Here is a 22,767-nt window from a genome sequence, read left to right as displayed (position 1 = left end):
TCGCTTGATGGTATGCTTTTAGCTCGCTTATGTGTGCCGTTCTCCTTTTGCCGTTATGCACCTTGTCTAGCTCGACGATTACGGGCGATACGAAGTTCGTTACAAGATAAGGCCCACTGTATCTTGGTGCTAACTTTGCTGCGAAATTGTCCACTGCCTTGGACAGCTGATGCTCTTTTACTAGTACCAAGTCGCCCACCGCCGGTTGCCATTGCCTCCTCCGTAAATTATAATGCCTTGCCTGCTCCGCTGATGCTTGCTGTTGTCTACGACGTGCCATCTGATATACCTCTCGCATTTTCGCCATCTTTTCACTGAGAGCCATCTTCTCCTCGCCTGTGCCAAGTGTTTGCTCATCGTAGAGGGCGTTGGGGATCCTCGGTTCACTACTCTGTACCACGAATGCTGGAATGTAGCCTGTTGACTCGCATACGCTCGTATTCAGTGCTAGTGTCATCTCTGGCAACAACTCATCCCATGTCTTATGCTCCTTCCAAGTGAATTGTGCTATCATCCTCTTGATGTTACGATTCGCTCTCTCCGTCGGGTTCTCTTGCGGTGTGTACGGTGCCGTTAGCTGGTGCTTTATGCCAGCTTCTTGTAAAAACTTCTTGAAATTCCTGCTTGTGAACTGTGCTCCATTGTCTGTGATTAGAATTTTTGGCGCGCCAAATCGGGCCAAAATCCTCTCCCTCATACCTCTGATCACATTCTCCGTCGTCGCCTTCCGTATTGCTATGATCTCTACCCATTTCGAGAATTTATCCACGAAAACTAATGCCATCGTATTATAATGCTTCGAACGAGGGAGTGGTCCAACAAAATCTGCACAAACGGTAGCAAAAGGTTCATCTGAAATCTGCGTGAGCATCTTACCTACAGCTTGTTGCTGGCTGGGTTTGTAGATTTTGCATGCGTGGCATTGTTGCACGTACTTCCGTACATCCCTGAACATCCCAGGCCAGTAATACCGCATCATTGCACGCGCGATGGATTTCCGTATCCCCATGTGCCCTGCGCTTGGTGTGTCGTGAATCTCGTTAAGCACTCTTCGCCTCTCCGATTTCGGCACGCATAACTTCCACGGTACCGCATCCTCACCATCCATTTGACTTCCAATTCGTCTGTATAGTCTTCCTTCCTCTATGACGTATTCGGGAAACTTCTCTGGTGTCCTCGTTACTTCAGCCATCTTTGACGTGTACCACTTGCAACTCAAACTTTCTTCATGTGTCGTAAGGCTACCCAGCTGTTCCTCCAGTGGCTGCCTCGACAGTGCATCTGCGACCACGTTCATCTTGCCCTTCCTATACTGCACGTCGAATGAATACTGCTGTAACTCGAGCGCCCATCTAGCGATCCGGCCTGACGGACTTTCGATCGCGTTCAACCATTTCAAAGCCAGGTGATCGGTGATAACCGTGAAATTGTACCCTTCTAAATACGGTCTCATTTTCCTTATTGCCCACACGATTGCTAAACATTCCTTCTCAGTTGGTGAGTAGTTCATCTCGGCTTTATTCAGCCGGCGGCTTGCATACGCTATTACTCGCTCTTCGTCATCCAACCCCTGTGTGAGAACTGCTCCGAGACCATAATCGCTCGCGTCTGTCTGTAATCGAAATCTTTTCGTAAAATCTGGGCAAGCTAGTGCTGGTGCTTGTATTAGTGCATTCTTCAACGCTTCGAATGCCGCCTGTTGTTCTCCGGACCATTTCCACCTACTTCCCTTCTTCAACATTGACGTCAGTGTGTGCGCAACTTGTGAAAAGTCGGGTACGAACCTCCGGTACCAAGAAACTATCCCCAGAAATCGCCTTAGCTCTCGTATGTTGTGTGGTGGCGCCAGCTCCTTGATAGCCGCAACTTTGTCGGGATCCGTGTGTATTCCTTCCTCGCTGACGACGTGGCCTAGATATTTCAAACTTTTCTTAAAAAACTCACATTTTTCTGGGTTGATCTTCAGATTCGCCCTCCGTAGTCGCCGAAATACCTCTCCTAGGTGCTTTATATGCTCTTCCAAAGTTGTGCTGGTGATGATGATATCATCCAGGTAGGCAAACGCATTTGGTTCCAACTCTGGGCCAATAACACGGTCGAGTGCTCGCTGAAACGCACCCGGGGCGGAATGTAGACAGAACGGCATCACTTTCCATTGATACAACCCTCGGCCGGGTACGGTAAATGCTGTATACTTCTTGCTATCTTCTTCCATCGGGATTTGCCAATAACCATTTTTGAGGTCCAGACTGCTGATAAAACGCGCACTACGTAGCCTATCTAAGATATGCTGTATTCTTGGGAGTGGGTACGCATCTGGCACTGAGCGAGCGTTGAGCTACCGATAGTCAACGCAGAGTCTCCATTTGCAGTTCTTCTTCCGGGCTAGAACTATTGGTGCACTGTGTGGGCTGTGGGATGGTTCGATGCAACCCTTCTCTATTAGCTCGTCTACCTCCTTGTTTATGATCTCCTGCACCTTTGGGTTCTTAGGGAAATACCGCTGTTTGATTGGACGGTCATCTCACATCACTATCTTATGCGTGGCAATGTTGGATACTCCTGTCATCTCTTCGAAAATCTGTAATTCGCGCTTTAGAAACGTACTCACCGCAACGTCACTCCTCACGTCTTTCTCGATACTTGCGCTACCTTCGTCCTCCATCATGGTTGTACACGTCACCATCTCCTGCTCTCTCTCTTCTGCTCGTAACGTCATTGTTTCGTTGCACACCTCAGCTCAAATTTAGCCTTCACCAGATAATCTGTCCCAATCACCACGCTGTCGACTGACCCAGGCAGAACTAACAACTCACTCTGATGCACTTGATCCCCCAGTTTTACCTCTGCGTCCACTGCCTCCGCTATCCATGCTGCGCTGCCATCGCCCATCACCACTCGTGTCTTTATCTTCTTGAGCTTCCGTGCGTCTATTTTCGCCGCTGTCTTCTCGCTGATGAAACTTCGTGTCGCCCCCGTATCTACTGACGCCATGACTTCCTCTCCATCCAGGGTTACTGCAGCCAAGATTCGCCCTTGGGTCTGCCTAAATGTACTTACTGAGTACGAGGTTGGGTTTGTTGAGACGCCACCCCTCGATACCAATGGGGTCTCTGCCCGTTTCCCTGCTGTCCATGACAGCAGTCCCACGTTAGTATACCTACTCGGCCACACTGCCAGCAGAAATCCCTTCGTTCGTTTCGACACCCATGTGCGTAGTGTCCGCTTTCCCCGCATCGCCTGCATGCGTTCCGTGGATCGATGGGCCCTTGGTGTGGTGTCGTCGCATGCTCTGGCGTGCTCGCTTGTCGTTGCGCCTCCGTTCTCCGATCTCCTTGCTTCTCGTCTTCGTATATATATTGATAATGCTCGGTTGGCCGTCGCGGCACAAAAGGTTTCGCCGCCGGCCTAAGAAATTAGATGTTGTCATGAATGTTTATATGTATATTAGGGTGATTCAAAAATGATTATTTTGTATGTGTAAATTTAATTTATATAATTCAGTTTTGTACGTTTTACATGCTATATGTATAAATTCATTGTAATTCAAGTAGGATTTATACACGTTTTAATGAGTTTTGATAAATATTTGTAGGTTCGAATGTGTGGCCTCCAAAGCCGGTGGTTTTGGGTCCTCACAACTTTGGTCCACCGTAAAGTCCCTATCGAATCCGTCTAGGCACATTGACAAAGTGTCGATCGCCTTTGGCGATAAAGTGCTGTCCGATGCGAAAAAATGCGCGAGTGCTTTCTGCCGACAATATATAATGCATTCTACGGTCGACAAAGATAGACGGAGGGCCAACAGATACGCACATAAACATAAATTCAGCTAGTCACCAATTTCTAGGTGACGGCTTATGACGGTTTGCATTTTTTTTGCAAAAAAACAAAAGGTAGGTTTAGCTTTTCGTGTGCTTGCTTGTGCGCATAAGTCCTTGTCATCAATATTTCCCGTGAACGCTGGAATGTTTATTTGATCTGAAATGTCTAAGTCAGTTTCCATAGAAAATTCTCCTGAATGGTTCCCAGATATGTCGTTCCCATTTTCGTTAGGCTCTTCAAGTGATAGGGATTGGGGGCATACTTCAAAAGACGAAGAGAGGTCACCATTTTCAAAATCTGCCCCCCCCCCCCCCCCAAGCTTGCATCCAATTCCGGATCATCCAAGCTGTTTGTTATCTCATAGGCGCGTTTTTTTGGACCTTCAGTCCTAATATAGTGCTTATCTAGCACAGTAATGTTTTTCTCAAGTTCGTCTTCAAGCGAACGTCGTGGAACGCCATAAGATGCGTTACTCTCGAGACCTAGTAAAGTTAGAAATATTAATATATTTTTTAACACGAAATTACAGTAGGCCCTTATTTTTTTAATTTTCTTCAGTATCTAATCTACAATACAATACGATTTAATCACTTACTTAAAACTTCGTCTAATATAAGAACAATGCCGAGATCCTCTTCCTGCATGATTTTTACTCGGAGATTAAATAAATTTTGCATTTATCAGGCCGTACATTCAATTAATGTTTTCAGTTACTTATAATTTAGTGATGTTGTTTTTAAAACTCAATTTCGAAGGCCCAGTAATTTAAATAATAAAAAAACAAAAACAGATAAAATTATGTATATTTTTTTAAAGCTCTCGCGGAAGTTAGCATTACCATACCAAAGTAAAAAAAAAAAAAAGAAAAAAATCAGTTTAACTCTGCACAAATTCGTACAACACACTTCATGTAAAATAATTTTGGATTTTTTCTGCTTAAACTAGTGGTAGTGATAACTTCCGCGTGTAGTCAGCATTACCATACCAAATTTAATAAAAAAAGAAAAATAAATCAGTTTAACTCTGAACAATTAATTTACAACAAATTCGTACAACACATTCCAGGTAAAATAACTTTGGATTTTTTCTGTTTTTACTACACCTTTTTCAGTTTATATGCAGACAGTTTCAATTCATATTCAGAAAATCACATTTCATATTCAGAATTTCCATTTCATATTCAGAAAGTTACAATTCATATTCAGAATTCTATTTCATATTCAGAAAGTTACAATTCATATTCAGAATTTCCATTTAATATTCAGAAAATTACAATTCATATTCAGAATTTACATTACATATTCAGAAAGTTACAATTCATATTCAGAATTCCATCTAATATTCAGAAAATTTCAATTCATATTCAGAATTTCCATTTCGTATTCAGAAGCTTACAATTCATATTCAGAATTCCATTTCATATTCAGAAAGTTACAATTCATATTCACAATTTCCATTTAATATTCAGAAAATTACAATTCATATTCAGAATTTCCATTCCATATTCAGAAAGTTACAATATATATTCAGAATTCCATTTATTAAAATTTCAATTCATATTCAGAAAGTTTCAACTGATATTCAGAAAGTTACAATTGATATTCAGAAAGCTTCATTTGATATTCAGAAAGTTAAAATTCATATTCAGAAAATTACAATTCATATTCAGAAAATTTCAATTCATATTCAGAAATATGTTCACGTATATTTTTAAACTTCGTTTGAGTGCAGGTTTTACGCCTCTTTTTTAGATTTTAGCTGCTTTTTTTAGTGGATTTCATTACAATGAAGGTAATAAAACCAAACAGTATTCTTAACAAAAGGAGTTAAAGCATCAATCCAATTTTGCTATTTTTGAAGAATGCTTTATAGGCAGGTAAAGGGAGAGTGAAAGTAATACGTGGTAAAGAACGTGAAAAGGAAATGACAGCCTTTTCGAAAAAAAAGATCATTAAACATATGTTTTATTCAGTTTTATTAAAATTGTTATTATAAAAAAAGATACCTGGTTAAACAATTGTTTCCATGTATGTAAAAAAAAATTTACAATCGAAGGGTGAAATTTTCTGAATATCAGTTGTAAATTTCTGAATATGAATTGTAATTTTCTGAATAATAATTATAACTTTCTGAATATGAATTGTAAATTTCTGAATATTAAATGGAAATTCTGAATATTAATTGTAACTTTCTGAAAATGAAATAGAAATTCTGAATATGAAATGTGATTTTCTGAATATGAAATGGAAATTCTGAATATGAATTGTAATTTTTTGAATATTAAATGGAAATTCTGAATATTAATTGTAACTTTCTGAATATGAATTGTAATTATCTGAATATTAAATGGAAATACTGAATATGAATTGTAACTTTCTGAAAATGAAATGGAAATTCTGAATATGAAATGTGATTTTCTGAATATGAAATGGAAATTCTGAATATGAATTGTGATTTTCTGAATATTAAATGGAAATTATGAATATGAATTGTAACTTTCTGAATATGAATTGTAATTATCTGAATATTAAATGGTAATTCTGAATATGAATTGTAACTTTCTAAATATCAATTGTAACTTTCTGAATATCAGTTGAAACTTTCTGAATATTAAATGGAAATACTGAATATGAATTGTAACTTTCTGAAAATGAAATGGAAATTCTGAATATGAATTGTGATTTTCTGAATATTGAATGGAAATTCTGAATATGAATTGTAACTTTCTGAATATCAATTGTAACTTTCTGAATATCAGTTGAAACTTTCTGAATATGAATTGAAATTTTTTGAATATTAAATGGAAATTCTGAATATGAATTGTAACTTTCTGAATATGAATTGTAATATTCTGAATATGAATTGTAACTTTCTTAATATGAATTGTAATATTCTGAATATGAATTGTAACTTTCTGAAAATGAAATGGAAATTCTGAATATGAAATGTGATTTTCTGAGTATGAAATGGAAATTCTGAGTATGAATTGTAATTTTCTGAATATTAAATGGAAATTCTGAATATTAGTTGTAACTTTCCGAATATGAATTGAAATTTTCTGAAAAAATTAAATGGAAATTCTTAATTTGAATTGTAACTTTCTGAATATGAAGGGGAATTCTGAATAAGAATTGTAACTTTCTGAATATGAAATGGAAATTCTGAATATGAATTGTAATATTCTGAATATGAGTTGTAACTTTCTGAAAATGAAATGGAAATTCTGAATATGAATTGTAACTACCTGAATATTAAATGGAAATTCTGAATATGAATTGTAACTTTCTGAATATCAATTGTAACTTTCTGAATATCAGGTGAAACTTTCTGAATATGAATTGAAATTTTCTGAATATTAAGTGGAAATTCAGAATATGAATTGTAACTTTCTGAATATGAAGGGGAATTCTGAATATGAAATGTGATTTTCTGAATACTAAATGGAAATTCGGAATATGAAATGTGATTTTCTGAATATGAGATGGAATTTTGAATATGAATTGTAACTATCTGAATATCAAATGAAATTCTGATACGAAGTATGACGGCCCATACATGACACAAAAGCCATGCGCAAATATAAAACAACGGAATTTGTGCAAATGAAAATTTTGACATACACGGCTCAAAAACACTGCGCAATATTCATTTTTAATGTAGCGCCACAAATGAAACATGTGTTTTAATTGAATAAAAAAGGCACTAATTGTATAAAAAAAACACTATTTATTTTCCACAGTGCTGGTAATTCACAGTATAAGTGGAAAAACTCGTACCAGAAGCGTTTATTTTCCATAGTGTTTATAATTTTTATATTTTAGTTGCAAGACCAGCTCAACTCATTGCAGCACTGCGCAATATTCATTTTTCAACTAGCGCAACAAATGAAACGTTTTCTAATTGTATAAAAAATTATTATGTATTATTGAATTTGTGTGAATTCCTGTTGCAAGCTAAGATAGTCCTTATGCCTTCGATATTAACATTTTTAAGCAACAATTACTGATTATCAGAAACAACGGGTAAACTGTGTAACATTCACCACACACGAAGAAAAAAGCATGTGCAATATTTGCAGACATGCGTAAATATCAAAATCGTTTTGATTTTAGCGCAGTTCTCTGCGCAAATAGCGCAACCAGTGCACACACCGGGCAAATCCTTGTGCAAATTGGTAATTGGCACAAGGATACTTGAGCCGTGTAATTGGCGTATATACAAAATCTGCTATGAAATACTATTTCTTGTATGTCTTATGTTCGGACACCATGAAGATGATTTAAGTCTTTCCTGGTTTATAATTAACTACTTGTTTTAGAAATGGTACCATCGCAATATACCAATAAATGCTTGTTTCTTTTCAGTTGCTCTTAAACAAACATTATAATTGATATTCAATAATTATAAGCCGGTGTTAAGCTCACGAATTCTTAAATATTAAACTACTTGAATAATTAGAAGGAGCTATTTTTCCTATTGACCAATTTTACGCCTGTTTTGCACCCAACTCCTAAATTGATTTAACATATCTGATGGCAATGAAAGTATACAAAAAAATAACCTTGGGAAAAAAGTATTTAGTACTGAATGGAAAAAAAGTGCATTGATTTCAAGTTTACATTCATTAAAGATTGGGAATGGTTTCTACATTCACACTCTATATTGAATTATATGGTAAGTCTAGTTGAGGGGCCGACTGCTAATACGTTACCAAAAATATCGAGAGAGGTATCATACAACGGTCTTGACATCAGTATTAATACTAAGAAGGTGGAAAATAAAAATTTTAACTCGTTCAAAAGATATTAACGAAAAACCGAAAAAAGAACCACGGGTACCTCCGAAACCGGGCGTGGTATCTATAGTATTTTTGCGCAGAAGACCTTTCTGAGTAATAGGCCTTCGGCAGGGCTTATAAAAAATTATGTAATTTTTTACGACAGCATGACACTGCTAATACGCGTCCAAAAATATCGAGAGAGATATCAAACGACGCGTCTTGACATCAGTATTAATAATCCGAAGGCGGAAAATAAAAATTTTAACTCGTTCAAAAGATATTAACGATAAACCGAAAAAGGACCCGCGGGTACCTTCGAAACCGGTGGTGGTATCCATAGTATTTGGTAATTGTTTACTTTAGCTCACAGCTCCTAAAATCCACTGATCCCAGGACCACGAATCCGAGAGCGGAAAGATCTTATTTCTGCCAATAGTTATTTCCAAAAAACCGAAAAATGGCCCCGGAGCGCTCCGAAACCGGGGGTGGGATCCATAGTATTTTTGCGCAGAACACCTTTTAGCGTTGAAGGCCTTCGGCCGCGCTTACAAAAAATGGTAATAGTCTAGTTGAGGGGTCGACTGCTAATACGCTACCAAAAATATCGAGAGAGGTGTCAAAAGACGCGTATAAATCTCTAGAACAATAATCCGATGGCGGAAAAGAAAAACTTTATCTATGTCCGGAGATATTTGCAGTTGAAGTTGGCGATTTTCATGTGGTTGTTGTTGAGTCGTACCCACAAAAAAAATTGTGCACGGCCACGGTTATACCACACACCCGGACTTGGCATGGCGTAGCCCAGGGTTATTTTTTATAAGCGCGGCCGAAGGCCGCCAACTCAGAAAGGTGTTCTGCGCAAAAATACTATGGATCCCACCCCTGGTTTCGGAGGTACCCGTGGGTCTTTTTTCGGTTTTTCGTTAATATCTTTTAAACGAGTTAATATTTTTATTTTCCGCCTTCGGATTATTAATACTGATGTCAAGACGCGTCGTTTGACACCTCTACCGCTATTTTTTGTAGTGTATTAGCGACCCCTCAACTAGACTATTACCGGAAAAAGCAAGAGCTAAAGGAAAATGACGTAATAATTGCCCATAAAAAACAACTGAATAATGTTTACATGCGCAATGCGCCATCTATAATTCCATCATGGATACTCATGATGAAATTATACAAGGTAGAAGCATGAAGCACAATTATACAAGGTGGAAGCATGAAGCACGATTGAGTCACCTAAAGCATTGTTTACATTATATAGTTGCGCAACTTAAGTAGAGGTTATGTAGCGAATTGAGTGGAAGGCAGTAGATGAAGGCACTCGAATGGGGTGGAATGAAGGAAAAGAGTAAAACACCTTCAATCTTTGTATCAATCTTTAAGACAAAAGCAAACGAAATAACTTAAAACCTGAATAAAAACTAAACTTATCTTATTAAAACAACTAAAAAACGCTATATATGCTAAAACGGGAAATGTTTATGTCTCTTTAAGGTTTAACTTCCACAATATAAAAGTTTTTGTAGTATATTACTGACACAATTATTGAAGGTATTTTGATACAATGCAGCTCTGTTCTTCATGCATCATGCATCATTTAAGTTGCGCTACTTAGTAAGGTTTACAATGACCTAAAATTTATTTAGAATTTGGCAACTGATTATAAATGCTTCTTAGGCCGAGAGTGCATTTTGAAAGTATGGAAAAGAATATTGAAAACAGTAAAAATTTTGAGAGGCATTAAATAATTGTATGGTATTAAATGTAAAGTTTTAAATATTTCGTGGTTAAACTAAACGGTTTGCCTACTTTATACCCAGCAAAAATCTAGTGACCGAAAATGGCGACCAACAACAAAAAATCCCACATTGTTCCACAATGGTTAGTACGAGAAAATGAGGTGGCCTAACTGCAATGTCCCATCCATTTATGCTTGCCTTTTTTTACATGCTATGTACCCTGAAATATGTAAAAAAAATTTTCTGCGAGTCCGCCATTCGTTTTCAGCTTTCCGTACTAGCGTTGGAAAATTCTAGTAGTTTTTTAATTAAATAAAAAAGAAAACGATAGAAAAATAATACAAATTCAATTGCGTGACTAATGTGTTGTTGCACATCGAAAATTGAATGGATAAGAGAAAAAGAAAAAATTATAAATATTAAATGCTATTAAACAATTTAGTGAGCTGCAAACAGCGACGCAACAAACGCCATTTATGGCGTCCACCAGCAAATAATCAGCGGAAATATTTAAAAAAATTATAATTGTGATATTTTTGTGCAAAAAATAATAGAAAATATCAGTGTATTAGTGCCGACTGAAAATTGTCTACATTTAATTAAAGTAAAATTAAGAAAGAAGAAGGAATTCTGGGGAAGCAGGCAACAGGAATTTGGAAGTATACGATTGTTGACTAATTTAATTACAAGTGAGTACAATAGTATGAAATATACATAATGTAACGAATTTACTTGCAAATCCTCTTATTTGCCCTTTTGCTAGGTTCGTATCGTTAAACTGTTGAATAAATAACTCCAATATTGAATAATGGAAAAATGGCCTTTATTAAAATACTTCACAATAACACTCAAACTGTGCAACGAATAGCTTAATAACCAAACTGATAGCTTAAATGAAACTGACTTTCAAAATAATACTGCTATTGCTCGCTAGATATCGTCTTAGTCGTAACTGCTTGACAACTCAAATCAAACTGAATTACAGCGCCTCTACATCTGTCGCCTTTTATACTCTTTGATTTTAACATTCGCATCTTCTAGGCGCTTCCAGAATCTACTAGTCCATTAGCTCTCAAACATCTCAGCTGTAAATACAATTGCACAATTTTATAGTTTTTCTCATTGCATACTTATAGGAGTATCTGAGATATATGCATGTGTTTGCGCATTGACTCTCCGCTGCTCGTATACGTACATGGTACATATATGTAGACGCAGTTATTGTTTCGTTTATGTAGATACATGATGATTGAATTATTGATGTGCATTGACGTCACTGCTTAGAATCGGCTTAGAGCTGGCAGCACTCCTTAGTTTTGCTAATATTCCTAACAATAATATATGAAGGGATTATTGTTATTAGTACGTACGCACGCATGTTTTTACATATGTATATATGGTAATTGTTTACTTTAGCTCACAACTGCTAAAACTCGTCCAAAAATATTAGGAGAGGTGTCAAAAGACCAGCTTTGCACCCAGGATCTGAGGCGACTAAAATACCTAAATGATTCAATGGGTAGTGTAGCGTAAGTTTGCTCCTGCGCAATTGTGGAGGTCCACACCAAAAAGCAAAAAATTTATCTTTTAATGCAGCTCCCTTCCACTTGTTGATTTCTATCGAAATTTCGAATAGCGAATTTAAGAACGCAACCAAGTCTTCATTACGTTGACTTAAAACCATCATATAAGATTATTTCTGACTAGTATTTGCAACAATCTTCCTCATTGTATGGAGATTCATATCAAAACAACACATTTACAAACTCGTCGCACCAAAATGTAACATTTACATTTTTCAATGTTGTTGTTGTTGTTGTAACACCATACATTTTTCAATAGCTTATAATGGGTAAAGTGACATATTAATTTAAAATACAAGTAGCTCCTTCGTTTTGTGCTTATTAAGAAGAACTTACTCCAAATTACAAAAAAAAAACAACTTTCGTTAGGTATCCATGGTAAAATATAATTTGCCAATTTTATCGAAACTATTTATGATGTAAATGTTTATTTTGCAGCCGAGGCTCTGGCGACTCCAAGTTTCAAGGAACTAGAGGCGGGGGCAGTATGGCATAGAAGGTTCAATGTGGTCATATTAAATCGTTTCCGGCATGGTCGAGCTTGTAATAAGGACCATCAACGTCAACGGTAAAAGTCTATTTGACGGGTCGACTGCTAATACGCGTCAAAAAATATCGAGAGAGGTGTGCAAAGACCCGTATTGACCTCGACAACCATAATCCCAAGGCGGAAAAGAAAAATTTTATCTCTGTCCGGAGATATTTGCAGTTGAAGTTGGCGATTTTAATGTGGTTGTTGTAATGTTGTTGTACCCACAAAAAAAGTTGTGAGCATAAGTGTATTGCGCGGATATAGTTTTGGTCTCCAAACCGGTGTTGGACCCACCCGGGGTAATTTTTTATAAGCGCGGCCGAAGGCCGCCAACACAGAAAGGTGTTTTGCGCAAAAAAAACTATGGATTCCACCCCCCGTTCGTTAATATCTTTTGAACGAGTTAAAATTTGTATTTTCCGCCTACGGATTATTAATACTGATATCAAAACGCGTCGTTTGACACCTCTATCGATATTTTTGGACGCGTATTAGCAGTCGACCCCTCAACTAGACTATTACCCAAATAAATACTGTTCTTCCGCCTACTTGTTTATTTGGAGGTTTTCGTTCTGACACTCCACCGCCGGCCGAGATACGCGAAGTACACCCCCGGTGGGTTAGGGGCTAAGAATATAAAGCTTATCCAATCTGTTGTTTTTGGTCGCCATTTTCGGTCACATTTTTGCTGGGATGGTCCTCTAGGTATGCCACCCACATCTACTGCACCAGGTGGGGCAATGACACCACATCCAATTATGCCAAGGTATATACCACACAGCAACCGGGTTGTGCAATGCCACGACAACAGCAGCGACAACCTATCTGCCAATGCCAAAACAGTTGGGCTATCCACCACAACCTGGTCCACCTGGTTGTCCTCCATAACCTCAACAGCCAGGTTATCCTCTACAACAACCAGGTGCACCAGGTGGTTACATGGGTCAAATGATGCCACCAACACAACCTGGACAGGCGCCAATGCCCAGTCATCCACCCATGCCGGGTCAACCCCCAATACCCGCACGTCCTGGTTATAATGTATGCTAATACAACTAATATATTTCAAATATTGCTGATGATTATTTTTGTATTATTTTCTTTAGCAACCACCTGCACCTGGTACTGGTATATATCAACAGGCGCAACAGTATGATCAAGCCCAACGCCGTTTAGATCCCGATCAGATGCCAAATACGATAAGCGTTATCATTGAAAATCAGCGCTGGTGGTGCTTTTATTACTAATCAACAAGGTTTATTGCCACCATTGGTGACCACAAAATATGTGGTACAAGATCAGGGTAACTCCTCGCCACATTACGTTAGGTATTGATATTCGAAATTAATTTTTTGTTTGGCACTTACATTGATCTTTCTCGTTTGCAGGCCTTTTTGTATTGCATACCTGCAACAGCTGATTTATTAAAAACAACAGCTTTGTCCTTTACACTTACCATCTCACCAATGGCACGCACGGTTGGGGGTGAATATGAGCCACATATTGTAAATTTTGGTGAATTGGGTCCAATTAGATGTAATCGTTTGCAAGGCTAAAATGCAATTTGTAGATGCTGGTCGTCGTTTCCAATGTCTAATGTGTAAAGTAACAACAGATGGTAAAAAAAAAATCTTTCACTTCTACTTGTGTTCATTGATCCATATTTTTTCTCAACAGTGCCAAATGAATATTTCCAACATTTAGGCCACACCGGACAGCGTGTCGATAAATATGAACGTCCTGAACTTGTATTGAGTACATGAGTTTTTGTCTAAAAAATGTTTGGGTACCGATAGCTCTCAAGGTAAACCTCAACTCATATCCAACATCAATTGTGGACGCTGTACGCACTACATTGGGTTCACGCAGTATGGACAAGCATATTGTTGATTCCAGTGGTAGGGCCAAAATTTTACATGATGGGGCAACCATTATAAAACTATTGGATATTGTGCATCCAGCCGTAAAAGTCTAGTCGACATCGCCAAATCTCAAAATGCTGAGGTAAGTTTTTTGTTATATTAGAATGTGTAAAATAAAAATGTTTCTCTTATCAGGTCGGCGATGGCACCACTTCAGTAGTACTTTAAGCATGTGAAATCTTAACACAAGTTAAGCCATATGTTGAGGAAGGCGTGTATGCACGTATCATCATTAAAGCTATAAGTAAAGCATTACAATTATGCATGATAAAATATGACATGTCTGTACATGTCGAAGCGCCAATCAAAGGAACAGCAACGTGCTTTATTGGAAAAATGCTCTGCCACAGCAATGTCCTCCAAACTTATTCATCAAGAAAAAGATTTATTTTCTAAAATGGTTGTGGACGCTGTACTTTCATTTGATGGAACCAAAGTCATACAAAAAATATAAAATCGCATTATTAAATATAGAATTGGAATTGAAAGCTGAGCGTGATAATGCTGAAGTACGTGTATATAATGTCCAAGAGTATCAGAAAATTGTTGATGCTGAATGGCGTATTCTGTACAATAAACTAGCTAAGTAAGGCGCCAATGTTGTGTTATCTAAACTACCAGTTAGTGATGTTGCTACACAGTATTTTGCAGATCGTGATATGTTCTGTGCTGTTCATGTACCAAAAGAAGATTGTGGTGGTGCTGTTATGACTACAGCTAATGATATTAATTCAAGTGTTTTGGGTCAATGTGATTACTTTGAAGAACGTCAAGTTGGTGGTGAACGTTTCAACATTTGCCAAGGTTTGATAGTGGGTTTGACATTAATTTTATTTTTATAGTTTATAATTATTTAAAGGTTGCGTTAATGCTAGAATATGTACATTGATTTTACGTGGCGGTGCCGAACAATTTTTGGAAGAAACTGAGCTTCGTTACATGATGCTATATTGATTGTGCGACGCACAATTAAACATGATTCTGCTGTTGCTGGTAAGTCAAAATACAAATTGAAAAAAATGTCTAATCTTAAATTGTTAAGTAATATAATGAAAAGATTGTGTCCAACTACGGAAGAAAAAACTATAAGATTATTGCTTTTCGTTGTTAGTTTTGTATGCATACAATCGCATACAATAAAATTTGTATTTATGGCTCACCAACAAGACTGAAAAACTATTCCTTCCTTATGACTTATAGTTAATAATTTACAACTATCAAAATAATCTAATATATTATAAAAATGTTGAATAAAAGAAATGTTAATGGATTTGTATTAAAGAAGTGTTTTATTTATATAGCAATTTCAGATAAAATCCAAGTAAAGAAACGGTCGTAATACTAGTCAAAAGGCGGTCATATTAACGTAAAAATACTCGTAAAGTTACAGGTATATAACATAAAAAATGACTGCCATTTGACAGTTAACGTGAATGTAAGAACAGTACAGCACTATAGCTTGTTTACATTTCGATAACCTAATACCGTATAAGTGTGAGCAGTATGGACAATCACATAAATAGGTACGACGGAATGGACTGGTCACAAAAGTTACCGCCGCCCTGTACAAATGCTACTTAACGATTAACGACACAGATTTTAGTCATTTTACTAACCAATTTAGGGGTACAGTTTTTGCTGGGTACATATACAGTAAATTTTATTTTTAAACAAGGTTTAAATAACAAGTATCTTTTTGAAAAGGGTAGCTCAGGCAACTCAGAAGCATATGTTGGATAGCAGAGAGTTGATATCAGTCACTTCTGGTTATTGCATCATGCCTCGTTGCATTTGGCGAGATTATTAGAAGCAACCGACTGCCGACCACTAGCGCTTTAAGATATTTCCTAACTGATAACCCAGCGTGTATACGAATCGTGAAACAACTTCGAACATAGCCCTCGAATGAAAAGAAAAAATATAACCTTAAACGTTAATAGTGAAAACTGCCAGGAGATTTTTTTTTAATAATCTTGTCAATATTTTGCAGGAAAACTCATAGTCATATTTAAGAAGGAACTTAAAGTTAGCTACAGCTTTTTTGACAGATTTCCCATTGAAGTCAACGTCAAAAAGCTGCATCTAAATTTAAGTACCTACTTAATTATGACTATGAAGCTGCCCGAATGTTTTTAAGTAAGAAAGCATTTTATACCACTTCAATTTTGACGGTTAGCAAAAACGTAACGGTTGTTCACTATAAAACCGTTTGACATAAGCCTTTTCTATATCTTAGTCTTTGTTGTACTCTGCAGCAAAGGGTGTTTACTCGACATATTTATTGTCTGCTTTAACTAAGGCAGCTGTACAAATGTATTGAACCTTTAGTTGATTTTCTCGAAGCTAACAAAAGCAAATACTCAAGTGTTTTGTTTTTTATTCTTTGGAGTGTTCATATAGTGTATGCATTAAATTTGCATACTAATATACTGAAAAATTAAAAAAGTTACATCGGAAGAATATTCACTTTTGTTTGTTCTTCTCCCTCTTCCTCCTTCACTTCCCCTTTCTTTCTCTTTACACTGGACGAAAGTTCAACATCAATTTTTGGAGTTAAAAGGTGTCTGGAAGTGGGTTCCCACTTAGCTTTTATTACATAGAGAAGGTAAGGTGCTATTTATTGCACACTTTTTGTACGAGTATCCTATCTACTAAAACAACTGCCAACGGATGAAATAAACTGTGGAAAATATTTCTTATTTATTATCATTTGGAGTGGGCTTTTTCCCATGGTTACAGATTTATTTGTCAAACCCTCTCCCATTTCAGGCAATTTAAGAAAAACGAGGGGTAAATACCTAAACATTTCCCTTTTATTCCGGAGCGTCCGCCATTTTCAAGGCTTTTGTTACCTGATTATGAAACTAGCAAAGATGCTCAGAACGATCGATTTTTGCTTTTTTTAACTTTCTTCTTATACGAACTAGAAACTTTGTATAAATAAAAAACACTTGTCGCACTTCTGCTTTTCAGCCGTTTGCCATTCAAATGACTTAAGGGGCAAACACAATCGACTTTTGCGTTGCCTTGGCGCTTACGTTGAGTCACCAGCTGATTTTGAACACACACATCCAATTCCTGTGTTCATAATCCACAAAAAACTCAACGCCAGCGCCAAAGTAACAAAACAAGATTCCAAAACTTACATTTTCACTTGCGCTGTCAGTTCATTTGTGCAATTTCTTGCAGCTTTCACAAAAAACTTGTACTTTTATTTTTGTTTTATTTCATTTTAAAAATATTTCAATTTTCAAGACAAAAAAAATTTTATTTTATTGTTTTCAATGTCAAAAAATCCAAATTTCGGTTTTCGTTTTGCGTTCATGGTGGCAGACAAACTTGCAACGTGCGTTACATCAAAGTAACGCCACCGCCAAAACAACGCAAAAGTCGATTGTGGTTAGGCCTTTAGGTATATGGCAAAAATATAGAAGTGTTAAATTTTTTCGATACTTTTGTTCGATACTCATGGTGAAATTATACAACGTGGAAGCATGAAGCGCGATTGTGTCACCTTAAGTTTATGTAGAATTTGACAACTGATTATGAATGCTTCTTAGACCGAGAGTGCATTTTGGAAGTATGGAAAAGAATATTGAAAACAGTAAAAATTGTGAGAGGCATTAAATAATTGTATGGTATTAAATGTAAAGTTTTAAATAATTCGTGGTTAAACTAGACAGCGAGAGCTGTTCCCCGTTGCTGGCTACACCAGTTTTAGTCCAAATACAAAATTTGAACGAATTCGCTCCATTAATCTCTGGTCTAGGTCGATGTAAAGTTTCCGCGACTGCTCGCGCTTTCCGCGCTCTAACTCAGAAATGGTTGAGCCCACGGAAAAATACGTCAGGTTGGACTTGTGGAGAACTTCATGATGCCCAACTTCGTAATGAGCGTGAAACGCGAGTGAGCCATAGGAAGCGAGATATTTGCGAAAGACGAAATTTCGCGACCTTTGACCTCGAATATCTCAAGAAGCGAACATGCAATTTATTGTGACTTTCAATGACAGCTTTACAATGCCAAAATAAAGGCGTATGCAAGTTTTCAGCCTCTTATCTCAAATTCCGAGGTCAAACCCTCAAATGACTGGCCTATTATAGCAACAGATAAAAAGTATTTTCGGAAAGCCCACTTGTTCGCCCATTAGTTTGGCAAGGAAAACTTACACGTCTATTGCAGCTCAGAAGAGACCCAAACATTAATAGGGTTTGTCCTGACATTGTCAATTTTTAAAACGAACACTGATACACTTTGCTGACAGTCATGAAACTGTCCCAATTGAAATGTTACCAAACTGCGCACTTTAAGCTAAGATGCTTAGTTTGATGACCGTCACCGAAAACGTCATTTTACCTAAGGTGAGTAGTTTGATTACTGTCGCCAAACTCATCACTTTGTCCTCCGATTTTCGCTTTGATGACTGTCATCAAACAACGCATCTCAAAGGCGATTGGTGACGGTCATCAAAGTAACCAGAAGTAGATGAAGTGCGCACTTCTCATGTGAAAAGGTCATCAAACAACGCTCCTAACAGACATATACATACTTATATTATATACATAAATAAAATATATATTAGGGCGGGTCGATTTAAAAATCGCTCATTGTTCTGTGAAAATCGTATTCTAGGGATCAAAATAAGAAACTTTGCCGAAGGAACCATATCTCTAAAACGAATTCTGATGTCCCCCAATTTGGGTCGAACTTTTGGGTAGGGGCAAATTTTGAAAAATCCCACTTTGACCCATTTAGAGTGCTGCAATCGAGTCCAAATATATGACCGACCCCCATTAACTTTGGAGGCCCGACCCACCGATGCCAGTAGAACACCCCCTGGAACCCCCTTGGGGGTTCACCATACAAACATTTCAAAAAATCGCCGGTTTTGCACTTTACATCAAAAAATCAGCTAAATGGCTATGTGGTAATAAGGCCAATTAACCTTATGGCCGTTGACCTTATGCCACCACACCATCACATTAATGCATTGTCATCGAGCCTTGATAGGTGTGCAAAGTTGCAATCAAACTTATCGCCATTCAAAGTGGTGATAAGGCCAATTGACCTTATGACCGTTGACCTTATGTCACCACACCATCACATTAATGCATTGTCATTGGTCCTTGATACGTATGCAAAGTTTCAAATTAATCAGATTTCTAGAAATCGGTGAAAATTAAGCTCAAAGATTCCGTTACATACAGGCCAAGCTAATAAAAGCGTGCTAAAAATGAATTTAACTTAGTAATAGAAAAGAAATTAAAAAGAATTATTAGAAATTAGCGTTTTTACAACCCTTTTAAAACCAATGCATCACTGTGATGCATTTGCATGTCGTAAGCATAGTTGTGTGGGTTTTTTATTCAACCGTTTTAAAAAATGAAGGTATCACTGTGACACAATTGCAGATCGTAAAATTGCTTGTGTTGTTTTTTTAAGCCACCACAAGACACAGCAGGTAGAATTGAAATTACCATTTCATTCTTATTACCTCGTCTCGTAGACCATATATAACGCAACAGTTTTTGTGAATGCATTAAGTCGTTGTGAAGAACTCAAAGTGTGAAGTGCTAATTTCAGATAAAAAATATTTAAAAAAAAAATAATAAGTGAAGTGACCATTCCAAATCAAAAAGTTTACAATGAATCCACCATCCTCTACACCGCAAGATGAAGCAACTACATCAACAACTATCGAAAACCCAATGAGTCATATACCCAAGCATGATGTTCCAGTCTTACGTAACCAATCAATTCAGAATTGGGTTCTCTCAAAATAACAGGATGAGGTTCTTTACAATCCTAGTATGATACTTCTCATCAATTTTATCTATCGTTTCTTCTCTTGCTTTGCTCTTGATACTTGTCAAGCAATTTATTCAATTTATTAAATACACTTTTTTTCAGCATTATTTCCATACCAAGTTTTTCCCAAATTCCAATCAACTTATCTTGTACTTGAATAGTGAATGAGTTATGGGAACACTTTTTGTGTTCTGTTTTAGCACGTTCGCTTAAGTAAAAATAATATGTCAAGATATCCAGATGGGTTGGTAAATTAAGATCAGTTAAATCAGTAGACACACCAAAAACAGTAACAGTGGGTATATGACTCATTGGGTTTTCGATAGTTGTTGATGTATTTGCTTCATCTTGCGGTGTAGAGGATGGTGGATTCATTGTAAACTTTTTGATTTGGAATGGTCACTTCACTTATTATTTTTTTTTGAAATATTATTTTATCTGAAATTAGCACTTCACACTTTGAGTTCTTCACAACGACTTAATGCATTCACAAAAACTGTTGCGTTATATATGGTCTACGAGACGAGGTAATAAGAATGAAATGGTAATTTAAATTCTACCTGCTGTGTCTTGTGGTGGCTTAAAAAAAACAACACAAGCAATTTTACGATCTGCAATTGTGTCACAGTGATGCCTTCATTTTTTAAAACGGTTGAATAAAAAACCCACACAACTATGTGTACGACATGAAAATGCATCACAGTGATGCCTTGGTTTTAAAAGGGTTGTAAAAACGCTAATTTCTAATAATTTTTTTTAATTTCTTTTCTATTACTAAGTTAAATTCATATATAGTATAGTATATATATATAGTATATATATAGTATATAAATATTTTCGCAATTTCAGCACCATTTTAACAGCTAGAAGCTTCAAATTTCACCAAATGCTTACGTATATAGCATATATTGTTGTCTGAAAGAATCATAGAGATTGGTGGTATATATAGTATATATCTCATACAACCGATTGTTCAGATAAGAAACTTTTCGCAATTTCTACCCCATTTTAACAGCTTTAAGCTTCAACTTTCACCAATTAATGCATAACTAGCAAACAAAATTTTAACAATTAAAATAAATTGCACATTATTCCAATTAATTTTATTATTAAATTTTTAGACTGATCGCGATGGTCGTACCAATAATCGCGAACGTCCAGATATTGGGCTACTCGTCATCTCAACTTTTAACAAGACTGCGGACCAGCGAAATTACAAATAGGAAAAAATCATACATAGAACTACAAGACTATGACGATACTATAAATCACTTAGAGACAGGAATCAATGAATAGCTACCAAACCATCCCCTAAAGCCAATCCTCATATCACTTGTCAAACAATCGAAATTTTATCTAGATAGAATTAGGGTAGTCAAACATAGCAATAGAAGATCATTAGACTTCATAGGCTCAACGTGGAAATGGATAGCTTGAAATCCAAACCACAGCGACTTCGAATCCTCACCGAAAAAATGAATAATGTTTTAGAAAATAATAATAGGCAAGTTGTCATAAATAAATTAAGCTACGAAAAAATAAACGAAGTCATTGAAAATATTAATAAAATATCTAAATTAGTGAAGGAAGAGAAAGAAATAGATAATGAAATTGTATTACAAATAAAATTCAAGTTAGAAATTTTGAAGGAAGAACTTATTAATAAAGCTTATGCCATTTACTGGGCAAAATCAAATATAGTCAACTTATACATTTTATCCAATAAGGAAATGCATATAACGAAAAGTTTTTTTAGAAAATGAAAATATACCTTTTATAAATCTAGACGAAGCACTAGAGTTTGCAGAAATAAAAATTGCTTCAAATAAAGAAAGTCTTATTTACGTTATAAGTTTATCTACAACAGAAAAAATCGACTGTAAAGCTTTAGAAATAAGACCGATAAAAATAGGAGAAAGCATTAATAAAATAGAGTATAAGTCAATTTGAACATGTGAAAATAAAATTTATGGAAAAACAGAAAACTGCAAATCATATATGAATTTATCAATTTGTTCTAGAGATATTGTAAAGGATATTACGAATGGCACGTTCATAAAACACCTGCTAAAAAGTAAAATAAATAATTGTACTAAAATATATAACTAACATGTAAAATCAGTAGAAATGATTTCAGATGACATAATTTTTCTAAATAAATTTAATGGTAATGTAAAATTTGAAAATGAAAGTATAGAACTTCAAGGTTCATATTTAATTAAACATGTCAACACAAGTATAGAAATAAATAACAAAATATATTTTTCAAAAGAAATAACGATAAGGAAGCCCTTGCCGGCTATATTACAGCCAAGGGCAACAAATAATAAAATGGAAGAAATGTTATCTCTAGACTTAATTAAGAAACTACAATTAAATGAAGTAAAAGAAATATCAATTTTAAGAAAGAAAAACACTATATTTATATCAGTTTACTCAATTTCTATAATACTTATTGTATTCACAATTGTAATGAAATTACTAAACAAATTTAAAAGAAATAAAGTTCAAATATCAAACCAGAGCACCATTGAGGTAGGGATTGAAGACCTGCCTAAATTTTACGTAAACTCAT

The 22,767-nt window shown here is 36.1% G+C and overlaps 1 protein-coding gene and 1 pseudogene across 6 annotated transcripts in view; one reads left to right on the top strand and one right to left on the bottom strand.

Moving 5' to 3' along the window:
• Gyf (GIGYF family protein Gyf) overlaps window positions 1-22,767 on the bottom strand; it is a 955,717-nt gene that overhangs the window by 365,359 nt on the left and 567,591 nt on the right. The gene's annotated exons all lie outside the window — the stretch shown is intronic.
• Window positions 14,239-21,415, top strand: LOC137234715 (T-complex protein 1 subunit eta-like; annotated as a pseudogene).

This window comes from Eurosta solidaginis, chromosome X (genome assembly GCF_040869045.1).
Source record: "Eurosta solidaginis isolate ZX-2024a chromosome X, ASM4086904v1, whole genome shotgun sequence".
NCBI classification, from domain to species: domain Eukaryota; kingdom Metazoa; phylum Arthropoda; class Insecta; order Diptera; family Tephritidae; genus Eurosta; species Eurosta solidaginis.
This window is presented reverse-complemented; position numbering and strand designations above follow the sequence as displayed.